The sequence below is a fragment of the Nicotiana tomentosiformis genome, chromosome 10, assembly GCF_000390325.3.
Source record: "Nicotiana tomentosiformis chromosome 10, ASM39032v3, whole genome shotgun sequence".
Taxonomy (NCBI): Eukaryota; Viridiplantae; Streptophyta; class Magnoliopsida; order Solanales; family Solanaceae; genus Nicotiana; species Nicotiana tomentosiformis.
Genome location: NC_090821.1, coordinates 49055016 through 49068370, shown reverse-complemented (window position 1 = coordinate 49068370; position 13355 = coordinate 49055016).

Genomic DNA, 13355 nt, shown 5'->3' with positions numbered 1-13355 from the left:
ATTTCCTCAACTATCTTTTTGAGGGATCAAAGTCGATTTTGTTTTCTTAGGTGGTGTAACAATTTCCCCTTGGTTTTTCTTTATGTCGTGGTTCTTTTCCAAGAGTTTTGCTTGAACCGGGTGTAGTTAGTTTTTCTTATATTAGGAATAGTGAAGTCTTGCACTATGTATTAAATAGAGATGACTTTTCTTGACGTTATTGTGCCTTGAGTATAGTGAGTGCCTTAGTTGTGACGCCTAGACTCAGTTCTTGACTCATGGATAGGTACCTTAAATTATTTGATTGTGACTTTGCTTAACTGCTTTGACTAGAGAGTCAGGATAGATCCGGTCCTAAGCGATTATGTTCCATATGTATGCGAGGTTGTTGATATTTTGTTTATGTCAGTTGATTTCTAGAACTTACCCTGTGTGTTTGCAAAACGAAATAGTAGTCTTGTTCAGTCTAGGAAGTGATATAGACATTTTTTTGTTGAGCCAATTATATGCTTTTACCCACCTAATTAATGAATATCTTATTTAGCCCCGTTGAGCCTATATTACTATTTCTGTGGAAACCACACTATAAGTTTGACCCCTTTGTTTGAATTTTTTTTTATCTATTTGAACCTTTTACCTCTTGTGAGCACTTGAATTTGTATGAGCTTGTAAAAGCTAAGTGGAGGTATGATCAGGTTTTTGAGTGGAACCATTGAAAAAGAAGAAAGGTGCATTGTTTGAAAACTTATGAGAGTCACATGTAAGGAATCAGAGAAAAAAAGATAAAGAAAAATCAATCAGAACTTTGAAAATAAGAAAAAAAAAGTGTGTGTATGTAGTAGAAAAGAGAAAAATTGATCCCTTGCTAGTGGTAGTTCTCATATTGTTTGTGCTTAAAGATGTGGGAAACTTAATGTTGTAAAGGTTGGGGTTTGGTTCAAGATAAGTGTGGAGTTTAATGTGTTAATGTTGTCACGGCCCCGATTTTTCTCCGTAGGATGTCGTGATGACATCTAGTCTCTATGACTAGGTAAGCCTAACACTTGAATTAAATGATAGAAATTAACAAACAGGATTGTTAAACAGAAACCAACATGATATAATATCCCAAAACCGGTAGTACAAGTCATAAGCTCTATTGAGTTCACTAGTGAGTTTCTAAGTACAACTGTTCCAGAATAGAAATAAACTGAACTAAATAAACTTCAGAAGGTGGCTCCAAGGCCTGCGAACGTCAAGCAGGTATACCTTGAGTCTCCGCAGTGATGTCTGATCAGCTATCTAATGATCACCAAACTCTGAAGTACCTGGATCTGCACAAAAATATGCAGAAATTGTAGCATGAGTACACCACAGCGGTACCCAATAAGTATCAAGACTAACCTTAGTGGAGTAGTGACGAGGGACGGTCAAGATAACTACTGGACTTAACAACCTGTACAAGTATGAATGTGAAACAAACAGGGAAAGAATGCCAATATAAAGCTAAGCATGGTAAAGGTAACAAAACAATACTTGCAATAGAACACTAGAAACAACGATTAGCAACAGGGAACAAACATGTAATAATGCCGTAGAGTAAGCTGAACACAGTTAAGTCCGGTGAAACCAATTAAATAAAGCCAACAACAACTCAATAAGAGCAACCTATTTCACACAAGATTTGTTCAAGGATTTCCCCAAGGTAATTCACCTCATAGCCACATTTCACGGATCCTAATTCATGAACCCTAATCACTTGGCATTTTGTGCCAACATTACAGTTCATAACTGCATGGACGACTCATGTGCCAAGGGAGTGACAATATCACATATCCGCACGGACAACTCATATGCCAACAATAATAATGACTCATGACCACACGGACAATCACGTGCCAACATAACAACTCCCACACATAAGGCAAGTAAACGAGAGTACAGGTAAATGGTCAATAACATCAGGATTCATCTTCTTAAACCGATATGGGTGATTAATTACGTGTATGTTTGTGTAAGTGTTCTATCACAACTCAAGTCAACAAGTAAAAGTAGAGACAACGAATGGAACATAGGAAACAATCACCACAGAACGTACAATGTATAACTCACACAAGGTAGGCACACCACTACACAAATATCGTCAATAACAATGCCCACAGGACATTACAAGTTATCACAAATCATTCCCCAACATAGCCCACCTTGTCTCGCCACGTGTGCAATAGTAAAGTAAACGCCCACCTTGTCTCGCTGCACGTGCATAATAATATTCCCGCCTTGTCTCGCCACATGCGCAAACCCACATATATAGCCTGTCTTATCACGTAGCATGTGCAAATATCAATAATAACAATAGCACAGACAACTCACGTGCGAACACCCCGACAATCCCTTCAACAATACGACGTGCGCCGAAAACATAACAGCAAAATATAATTACTTTCACCATATGCCACAAATTTTCCTCAAAACAATTTCAACACCACAACCATGCATAGACCTCAGCTTAACAAAACTGAGTACAACAACAATAATAACATGAGAGTACAGCAAGTAAATCAACACAAGAATTACAGAACACAAAGAAGCAGAAGAACGAGCCCACAATGAAAGACACAACATGTAATAATGGTTTCAACAAGAATAGATCAACAGGGGGAGAGATAATGTGTAACAACGATAATCATTAAGAGTAGCTCAACAATTGAAGGGATAACATGTAACAATGATTCCACATAAGTAAAATTCGACGATAAGAGAGATAGCGTGAAGCAATGATTCCAAATAAGGATAAGTCAACAATGAAAGGGATAAGAAAACCTCAATTAAGGTTAAGCAATTACGGAAAAGACAACATGGTAATAAAAGAGACAACAACTTCAATTAAGGTGCATAAGAGTTTATTTGGCAACAAGAGTAGAACATGCATCAATAAATTCCAAATAAGACACATAAGGGTGAATTTAGTAAATGGAGGATTTAACATGATAAGACTACTTCATTTTTAATGAACATAAGAATCTAAGAGCTTAAGATGGTCAAATTCTGACAAATAAACCCGAGTACGTACTCGTCACCTCGCGTACACGGCTTTCATATGACACAATTATCACAAATGACTCAAATCCTAAGGGATAGTTTTTCCCACACAAAGTTAGACAAGATACTTACCTCAAAGGAGCTAAACCGTTACTCTAAAATTCCCTTCTTGGGTAAAACAATCACTGGACGGTTCAAATATAGCCAAAATAACTTAATATCATAAATAAAAATCATAGAAAATAATTTCGAATAATAAAACTTCGATCTTGAAAGAGAAATAAAAAAAGTCAACTCAAAACGTCAACCCTGGGCTCGCATCTCGAAACTCGACCAAAATTACAAAACCCGAACACCCATTCGATAATGAGTCCAACCATACCAGAATTACTCAAATCCGACTTCAAATTGCCTTTCAAATCTCCAAACTTTTGTCTACGAAGTTTTCACAATTTTCCCCCAAATATTAAACATAAATTACTAATTAAATGGTAAAAACAATGAAAGATTTATGTATAACAACCAGATCTGAGTTAAAATCACTTACCCTACTCAATGCTTTGAAAACCCCTTCAAGAATCGCCTCAATTCGAGCTCCCAAAGTCCAAATGTGTAATAATACTCTAATCCTCATTTATATAGAACTAGGTCTGATCTCCCATAGTGCTGACCGCATTTTTTTTGTGTGGCCGCACTTCCAAGTTCTGCGATCGCGAAGCCAAATTGTGCAGCTGCACTTCAGCAGCAACTGCACTACTAGTATTTAGTAAATTGACCATAACTTTATGTACAAATATCCAAATGATAACTGGTTTGATTTTCTGAAAACTAAACTCAAAGGGCTACAACTTTTATTTTTGGATCATCTCCAAATTCCTTATGGATCAAAAGTTATAAGCTTTCAAAATCAGACTAACAAACCTGCCGATTTCCCTGTTGCGGCCCTCGGTGCGGTCCGCACTTTGGCCACTGCTTTTACAAATTTTTGTTTGCGGCCACACATGGGCTTTTCCTCGGCACTCCAAACATATGCCCTCTGCACTTGAACTGCTCAAGAACATCATCAAAGAGCCGAAATGTCCAAACTTGCTCAAAACTCACCCGAGGTCCCTTGGACCCCATCCAAACATACCAACAAGTCCTAAATCACAATACAAACTTATTCGATGTCCCAAATCACATCAAACAACATCGAAATCATGAATCACACTTCAAATCAAACTTAATGAACCTTTGAATGTTCAACTTCTACAACTCATGCCAAAACATATCAAATCAACTAGGAATGACGCTAAATTTTGCATGCAAGTTCCAAATGATATAAAGGAGCTATTCCAACTCTCAGAATTGCAATCAGAGCCCGATATCCCCAAAGTCAACTCCCGGTTAGAACTCTCAACCTTCCAAACCTTTAACTTTCCATTTTTTTGTCAAAATGTATCAAATCAACCTACGGACCTCCAAATCTAAATCCGGCATATGCCTAAGTCCAAAATCACCATACAAAGCTATTGGAATCATTAAAATACCATTCCGGAGTCGTCTACATAAAAGTCAAACTCCGATCAACTCTTTCCACTCAAACTTCTAAAACAAGAATCATCCATCCAAATCAATCTCGAAACATCCGAAAACCAAACTCGACCACACACATAAGTCATAGCACATAGCACGAAGCTACTCGGGACCTTAAGCCACTGAACGAGACGCTAATTCTCAAAATAGATGGTCAGGTCGTTACAAATGTACATGTATTAAAGTGCTCAGGGAGGTGTATTTACTATATCCAAATGTATCAAACCCGTCCCGCAGCCTACAATACAACCAATTAAAGTCCAACTTGATCCTTGACTGAATGAACTCAAATTAGTAGAGTAATACACTACGGGCAAGCATATGGTATGTCTTCTGTGGCACATGAATTTTATTTCTGAGAGTGAGTTAATTTTATCTATCCGAAGTTCCTAGTTGTTCGTGAATTTTATTGTGTGTGAAACCACTCTCTATTATTTGTGTGAGGGCACATGACTTGCGAAGGTAAGGTAAAGTCGTTGACCTCTGTGTTAGAGTAAGTGAGCATGTTGTAAAAAATGTGTGACGTTTTTGAGTCGAGTCTTGAGGCTAGGATGTTATGATATGGTGCTTAGTCTATTTTAAATATTCTTGGCATGATGCATTAGGGAAGTTGTCTGATAAGAAGTTCGTCTTTATGTGAAGTGCAGTTTGATTGCACGAGGATGAGCAATAGTTTAAGTGTGGGGTGTTGATGGTAGGCTAGAATACCATGTCTTAGTCATAATTTGCAGTCCAATTACTGCATTTTACTTGTGTTTGAGTTTAAATGTTAGTGTATTACACTTATTATATGTTTTATGCCTTGCAGGAAGTGATTCCGAGTTAAAAAAGATAACCGGGAGCTAAATCGAACAAGTTGTAGCTTTGAAGTGTGAGTAAAAGCCCAGGGGATTAAACCGAGATCACACTCGGGGTTCGGGAGCAAAGTCTGGATATAAAAGATGGACGAAAACAATTTACTATGTGAAAACGGCACATCCACGCCTCGTGGGGAGGCACAATAATGCTTTTGTGCTACTGTCCGTCAGAAGCTACTCTCTGAACTTTCCCACTAGCGCCCCTCATGGTGCGGCACATGGCGTGGGGCGGCTATATACATTTCTCAGAGCAATTTCCTGTTTCGGCTTGGAAATGGTAGTTTCATCCGGGCCCACTCCTATATGGTATAAATACACCAAAAAGACATTTTCGAATGGACTTTTGACCTACGAAAGATTGGAAGAGCATTGGAGACTCAACGCACAAGGATTCATCTTTCTTTCCTCAACTCAGCACCCGAGTTTGAATTGAATTCATGTTTTCTTATTATTCAACTTTATTTGTGATGAATTTCTCTATGAATATGGAGTAGTTTTACCTTAGGGTTTCACATATATGGTATTTTGATTGATATTTGTGGATTTTAACTCTAGTTCTTTGCTTGAATTCATTTATGGAACTTTGAATTGATTGCAACTTTATTCACCGATTTATTTAATCGACAGAGGAATATTTTGGTGATTATCTTTGCATTATTTTGTTTGGTTTAATTCAGTGATTCTTTTAAGTAATCGAAAGAACTTGTTGAATTATTGATTAAATCAAGTTAGGAGAATATTCGAGAGATGTTTTCCTGAAGACTAATCCATTAACGCATGCTTGCATATGTTCACAATGCTTATATTTGTTTACCTCGTAGAGTTAAGATTTAATCGAGAGAGGAGTCTTAAGTACACATTGAACTAATCATCGAGTGAATTCGTGAGAATCGTTAGAACTTTAGAGTGAATTGAACTAGAGTTAGATCCCAAATAACTATCTTGCACCTATCCTGTCATGACCCTTATTTCTCCCATTGATATTTTGGTGTTTTTCAACTCTTGTCTTTCTGTGATCAATTGTTAATTGTTTTAGTTTCATAGTTAGTTTTAGTCATTAATCATCCCAACCAAAGTGTTAATCATTCTGAATAGAATTAAGCTAGAAATTACTTGAGCATTGTTTAAATCCAATCCTTATGGAGACGATAATTAAACTATACTATATTTGGCTAGAGAGCATCAATTTCGTATTGTGTTTTGCGCTTGTCAGTACCCGATATCTCTTTTTCTTGCAACAATCTATTATTCCAGCCACAGTCAGTTCTTCTGTAGGGAATGAATCTATCTGAGGACCGAAACCCTTTGCTGCCGCATCCTTCGGTTCTCTCGTATGGCAAGAAGCGGCCTTTAGAAGATCGCCGGTATGCATCAGAATCACCTTTGAACTTATCCTGGTTCTCTTCTCGGTCTTGCCACTTGGTTGATGTTGGGAGCCCGAGCTGATCATATTCTATCCTCATTTTTGACTCATAGCGATTATGAGCATCTACCAATGTGGTCTCCTAGAACTCGAGCAAGCTTTCCTTAAGCTTTCGGGAGGTGCCAGAGCTCCTCGGGTTCAAACCCTTTGTGAATGCCTTCATTGCCCCTCGTTTGGTACGGTTGGTAGCAACATCCTCTCTTTGTGGAATCTGATCACGAATTTCCGCAGCAACTTGGACTCACCTTTTGCGATCCTGAATATGTCCTCCTTCCTAGCCCCGGCATGGGCCTTAATAAATGAATCTGTAAGCATTTCAAAAGAGTCAATTGAATGCTTGGATAAGAACGAATACCATGTCAAGGTCCCCTTCGTGAGGGTTTCTCCAAACTTTTTTAGTAGAACCGATTCGATCTTATGTTGAACCAAATCGTTCCCTTTCATAGCCGTTGTATAAGTTGTGATGTGCTCCTGAGGATCCGAAGTTCCATCGTATTTTGGTATGTCCGGCATCTTGAACCTCATCAGAATTAACTCTGGTGTTGCGTTCGGTTTAAATAGCAATTGAGTATATTTATTCGAATCTGGGCCCTTCAAAACTAGTGGTGCGCCCGGAATCTTATCCATTCGGGCATGAAACTCCTTCGCATTCTGATCCATCCGTTCGTTCATCTCCCTCATGAATCTTATGAGTTCGGTTTTGAAGGGAGCACTGCCATTGTTGTTGCCGGATCCGCTATCAGTCCCTCCAACACCGTCAAAGCCGACCTCAACCCTCGGGGTATTGTTATCAACTCTTTGAGCCGTCTGATTTGTAGGAATGCCGCGAGGAACCAGGCCTCTTCCATTTGCATTGCTGGATGCGTCTGACAGCGCTTGCTTCAATTCTGTCATGACCTGATCCTGCCTTGACTGGGGTTGCCTCATCCCCCTCGTTGTGGGTGTCGCAGATTGAATCCTCATGCTGAAGTAGATTTTCATGTCCCTCACAGTTGTATGCGATGTTGACAGCATTAGCTGCCATTTTCGTTTTTTTGCTAAGAAACAAAGAATCAAAAAAGTTAGTAATAAACACAAGGATAAACTCAATTACGCAACTATCTATGCCCCACGGTGGGTGCCAAACTATTTACCAATAAAACGATATAGTTGAATTTGTTACGTGGTTTATAAACAAGAGAACCGATTTGATCCAAAAATAATAAATAAATAAGATTAAAAATAATACTTAGCGGTTAAAATCGAAGGAAATGACAAGCTTGGCTCCGTGAGTGATGCCTTCGGGGAAAAGAATAAGAATAATACAAAAGAGCAAATAAAGTTATATTATTGAGCTTGAGAAATGGAATATAGCATAAGTTTTGCCAAGAATTTCGTGTCTGTCATGACCCAAAATCCATTAAATTCCAATAATTTGCTTAACCAGCAGGAATAATGACCCAAAAGACAATAATGTTCCTTAACTAGTAGGAATAATTAATTCATTAAATTCCAATAATTTCCCATTTATCAATTTGCTTCACAAGCTGCAATAAAATATCAAGTTATCGTGTAATTATTATTATTAGGCATGATGTCTGCCGAGGTCGTTCGGCCCGATCCAGAGTGTCGTGTACACTATCGAGGGACGTGCGGCGCGATCCATAGATGCATCTATACTGCCAAGGCGTCCGGCCCTCTCCACAAGAAAGAGTGACATTTTATGAACCTCCGGAATGAGAATATATATATATATATATATATATATATATATATATATATATATATATATATACACACACACACACACATACATACACACACATTTTTGAGATTAACGCAGGAGGATGTACAAATTTCTATAACAGTTAAATATTCTGAACAAAATTTCAAGTATGTGAGATTTCAATCTTTTACCATTTCCTCTAACAATTTACAACATAATTCTATTGCTTAAATTAAATAAGGATAAAACTATCACAAGTAATTCATGATTTGAGTCCTAAACTATCCGGACTTTAGAAATATTAGTATCTACGCACGGACTCTCGTCACCTCGTGCGTACGTAGCCCCTACAATTAGCAACAATTATTAATTTAAATTACCTATGGGGTAAATTCCCTCTTACAAGGTTAGACAAGAGACTTACATTGTCTCAAAGCTCACTTCGATCATGATATCGTGTAAAAATTCCAATTCGGTGCCGAAAAATTCGAAACTATTCAAATGTTATATAAAATAATTAATACATGCTCAATAATTCAAAATTAGACTATTAAATTAATTACCCAACCCAATATGGTAAAATTCCTAAAATTCACCCTCGGACTCACGTGCCCGAATTTCGGAAATTTCGGAGGAAGACGTTACCCATAATCTCAAGAACTCAAATATACAATTTTCATCCAATTTCATGCCCAAATTCGTGGTCAAAATCCAAAAATACAAATTTCTAGGTTTTTCTTCAAAATCCCAAATTCCTACTAATTTCCATGTTTAAATCCATATGTAAACCAAGTACTTAACTTGCAATAGGTCAGAATCACTTACCTTGCATTGGATGGCGAAAATACTCCCTTGAAGAGCTCCAAATATCGCCCAAGCCGTGTGGAAAATGGGTGAAATGAACCCAAACAGCTTTAAAAATATTCTGCCCAGCCACGATTTCTGCTTCTGCAGCTAGCCAACCGCATTTGCGAAAATAACCTCGCAGATGCGGCTTTCCCCCTTAGCCGACTTGTCCGCTTCTGCGATCAGCGGCTCATTTCTGCAAGACCGCTTCTGCGGTGCATGCGCCGCACCTGCGTTGGATCCCGCTTCTGCGGTCGTGCATCTGCGCCCCTCACGTCCGCAACTGCGACTTCTGGGCTGCCAACACTTGGCCGCTTCTGCGAGCTTTTGGCTCGCTTCTGCGAGCTCGCACCTGCGGCTAGCCCTCCACAGGTGCGGTTACACCAGAACCCTAGTGCAATAGCTGCTCTTCAAAAATCCAAACTTGATTCGTTTATCGTCCGGAATCCACCCGAGGCCCTCGGAACCTTTAACCAAATATATCAACACGTCCCAAACACATTACCAACTTAGTCGAGGCCTCAAATCACGCCTAACAACTTCGAAACTACGAATCACCCTCCAATTCCAACTTAATGAACTTTGAAATTCCAAACTTCTACGATCGATGACGAAACCTATCAAATCACGTCCGATTGATCTCAAATTTGCACACAGGTCATAATTAACATTACGGAGCTACTCTAACTTTCGGAATCGGAATCCGACCCCGATATCAAAAAGTTCACTCCCGGTCAAACTTCTCAAAAATCATCCAAATTTCCAACTTTCGCCAATTGACGCCGAAATGACCTACGGACCTCTAAATAAATTTTCGGACACACTCCTAAGACCAGAATCACCATACGGAGCTATTCCCAGGATTGGAATCCCAAACGGACATTGATAACATTGAAATGCACTTTAGCTCAAATCTATGAAATTCTTCCAAAATGCCAACTTCCATAATAGGCGCTGAAACGCTCCCGGGTCATCCAAAACCCGCTCCGGACATACGTCCAAGTCCAAAATCATCATATGAACCTGCTGGAACCTTTAAATCCAGATTCCGAGGTCTTTTACTCAAAACGCATACTTTAGTCAATTCCTCCAACTTAAGGCTTCCGAAATTAGAATTATTTTTTCTCCAAATCAACTCCGAACTTCCTGAATTTCAATTCCGACCACACGTACAATTCATAATACCTGAAGTGAAGTTACTCATGGCCTCAAACTGCCGAATGATGCGCTAGAACTGAAAACGACCGGTCGGGTCATTACATTCTCTCCCACTTAAATATACGTTGGTTCTCGAACGTGCTAAGAACTGCTCTGGAGTTGTCCGAAATCACTGTTTAACCCTCGTGCACCTATCCGTGCTATCACAACTCAGTTGAGCACATTAGCTCGAGCAAATCTGAAGACCCTCCCCTTTTATTTAGGCAAATAAGCCTCAGAGCCAAATTCCAACATCCGAAATTCTCTACTAGGCATGATTCCAACATACGATCACCGTTTCAATCACTACACGATGCATTAATACATGATTACATACCTTTGCTGAGTTCACACCATGCACTGCATAATTCACATGACCATAATAACATCCTTCGATAACAATAGCCGAAATTCCACGAATCCGATGCCCACAACATACATCAAGACACATATAAGTCCTGTTTAAACTCTTGCAATGTTGCCACGACGGAAGAGATGTGTAGAGATTCATAACCAACTGCCTAGTCAATAAATCATTGAGTTTCTCCTCTTGACAAGAACCATTACCTAATTATGAACCAAATAACGATATTTGCCCTTTAATATGCTTCATATAAATCTGATCGCACTGATCCCAGGTCCAAAGATCTCGCCTCACCCAGCATAAACTGCTCAGGCAATAAGCCACTTCGTATACTGCCAAAAATCTCATATGATGCCACAATGTGCCAACAAGCTACAAACTCGAATATGATACATAGGAAAATACGAACTCTGGAAGGAACTACTTAACCCACTTAGCAATTTAAACAACCGAAAAGGTGTTATGAACCTTTCTCAGAACATGAGAAGTAAGACACGGAAGAATAGATATGGGGAACTGCACTCAACATCACACTGTTGCGGCATGCACCCCAATCCACACATGATACCGTTGCGTCGTGCAACCCGATCCAAACAACCTAACCGTGGCGGCGTGCCACCCGATCCACACATGATAATAAATAGGGAAGTACCCATCAAACCAAAACACTTATACCTACGAAATATCCGAATGTCAACCACAAGCACGCCAAGTGCACAATACCATCAGATAGCGCCATACGCTACAAAACTCAAGCACGACTAAGGCGTAATAAATGACCTGCATCTCGAGAGCCATCCTTCTCATATAACACCGCAAACTATACGGGATCTCAATACGAGTGCGAATAATCAAATCGCCTCATAACCCGCATGGTGCAATAGAGACCACACGGAAGGGCCGACAACAAAAATAACATCCAAGGCCCGAAGACCTCTCCAAAAACAATGTTATGCCGAAATGAACACATCCAGCCTGATATAAAGCCCACATTCATATTTAGATCCATCCACGGACCTCAAGCCGATTCTAATCATACCGTACTGGGCTAATAACCTTTCAAGGATCCACAATAACCCATTTTCCCATGACACACAAGAACAACCGTCAAATCCGAAACAATCTTCCACATTCGAAAACCAAATAAACCGAGTGCCCTTCAGGCATAAATTCACACATTAGCGATAGTACCACAATCTCCATACTTGGTTCTAAATCTTTAATCAATCAAGTGACTACATGTCACACTTATACAATCTTCCCATGGGATACAATCCTACAATCTTCCGCACCAGGTAACAAGTTTGCACGTCCATACCACTGGCTACACTAATACTGTAAGGTAAATCAAGAATTCGCGATCGGTACTTAAAGCCTCTTACACATAACACCGATCTCAGATGACGCTAAAGACAATACCAGCTTACTCTAACCATCTGAATCTTCTCCTGCTCATCCGAGCTCTTTACATTCTTGTCGACGCCAAACTATGACCTTGATCCTTAACTCCCAATTCCCCTGCCGCGCACTGCACATAACATACCAATACGTGAGAGTACAAGAATTCCATCATGACTCCTGATCCACTAATAGACTAAACACTCCATCACATATTTGCTTAACGCATTTTAGGAGAACCATTACAACACGTGACTGAATTCCCATAACCGCAGAAAAATACAATCCTTAAGTAGTGGTCTAAACCACCATAACTCTTCCTGGATCCATCTATACATAACAGGCCATAATACTAGAGTGCCTCCAAATAAAATAAAGTTATATTATTGAGATTGAGAAATGGAATATAACATAAGTTTTGACAATAATTTCGTGTCTATCACGACCCAAAATCCATTTAAGGTTATGATAGCGCCTAACACCGCTGTCAGGCCAGCCAACCTTGACTAATTAATTTAATTACTCATTTTAATATTTTTGAATAGAAATTTTCTTCAATTAAATAGTAAAGATAGAACTCATAGAGTAAGTGATAAATATTTTAGCAACGAAATTACTAAACAACCCATAACCACTCCCAAAATCCGGTGTCACAAGTGCATGAGCATTAACTAGAGAATAAAAAAAAAAAAAATACAGTATCTGTCTGAAATACAAATTAGACATGAAAATATAAATAAGTCTGAAGGAGACTCTGTTGGCTGCGGATCGTAATATAGAATGCAGCTCCCCTAAGTCCCCGCATTTTAACTACACCTCTGCGCCCACAAGGCCGCTAGACATATCTGTACCTGCACAAAAATGTGCAGCAAGTGTAGCATGAGTACATAAACAACGTGTACCCAGTAAGTATCAAGCCTAATCTCGAAGAAGTAGTGACGAGAGGTTGATTTTAACACTCACTAAGGGTCAATAATATTAAAATGGAAA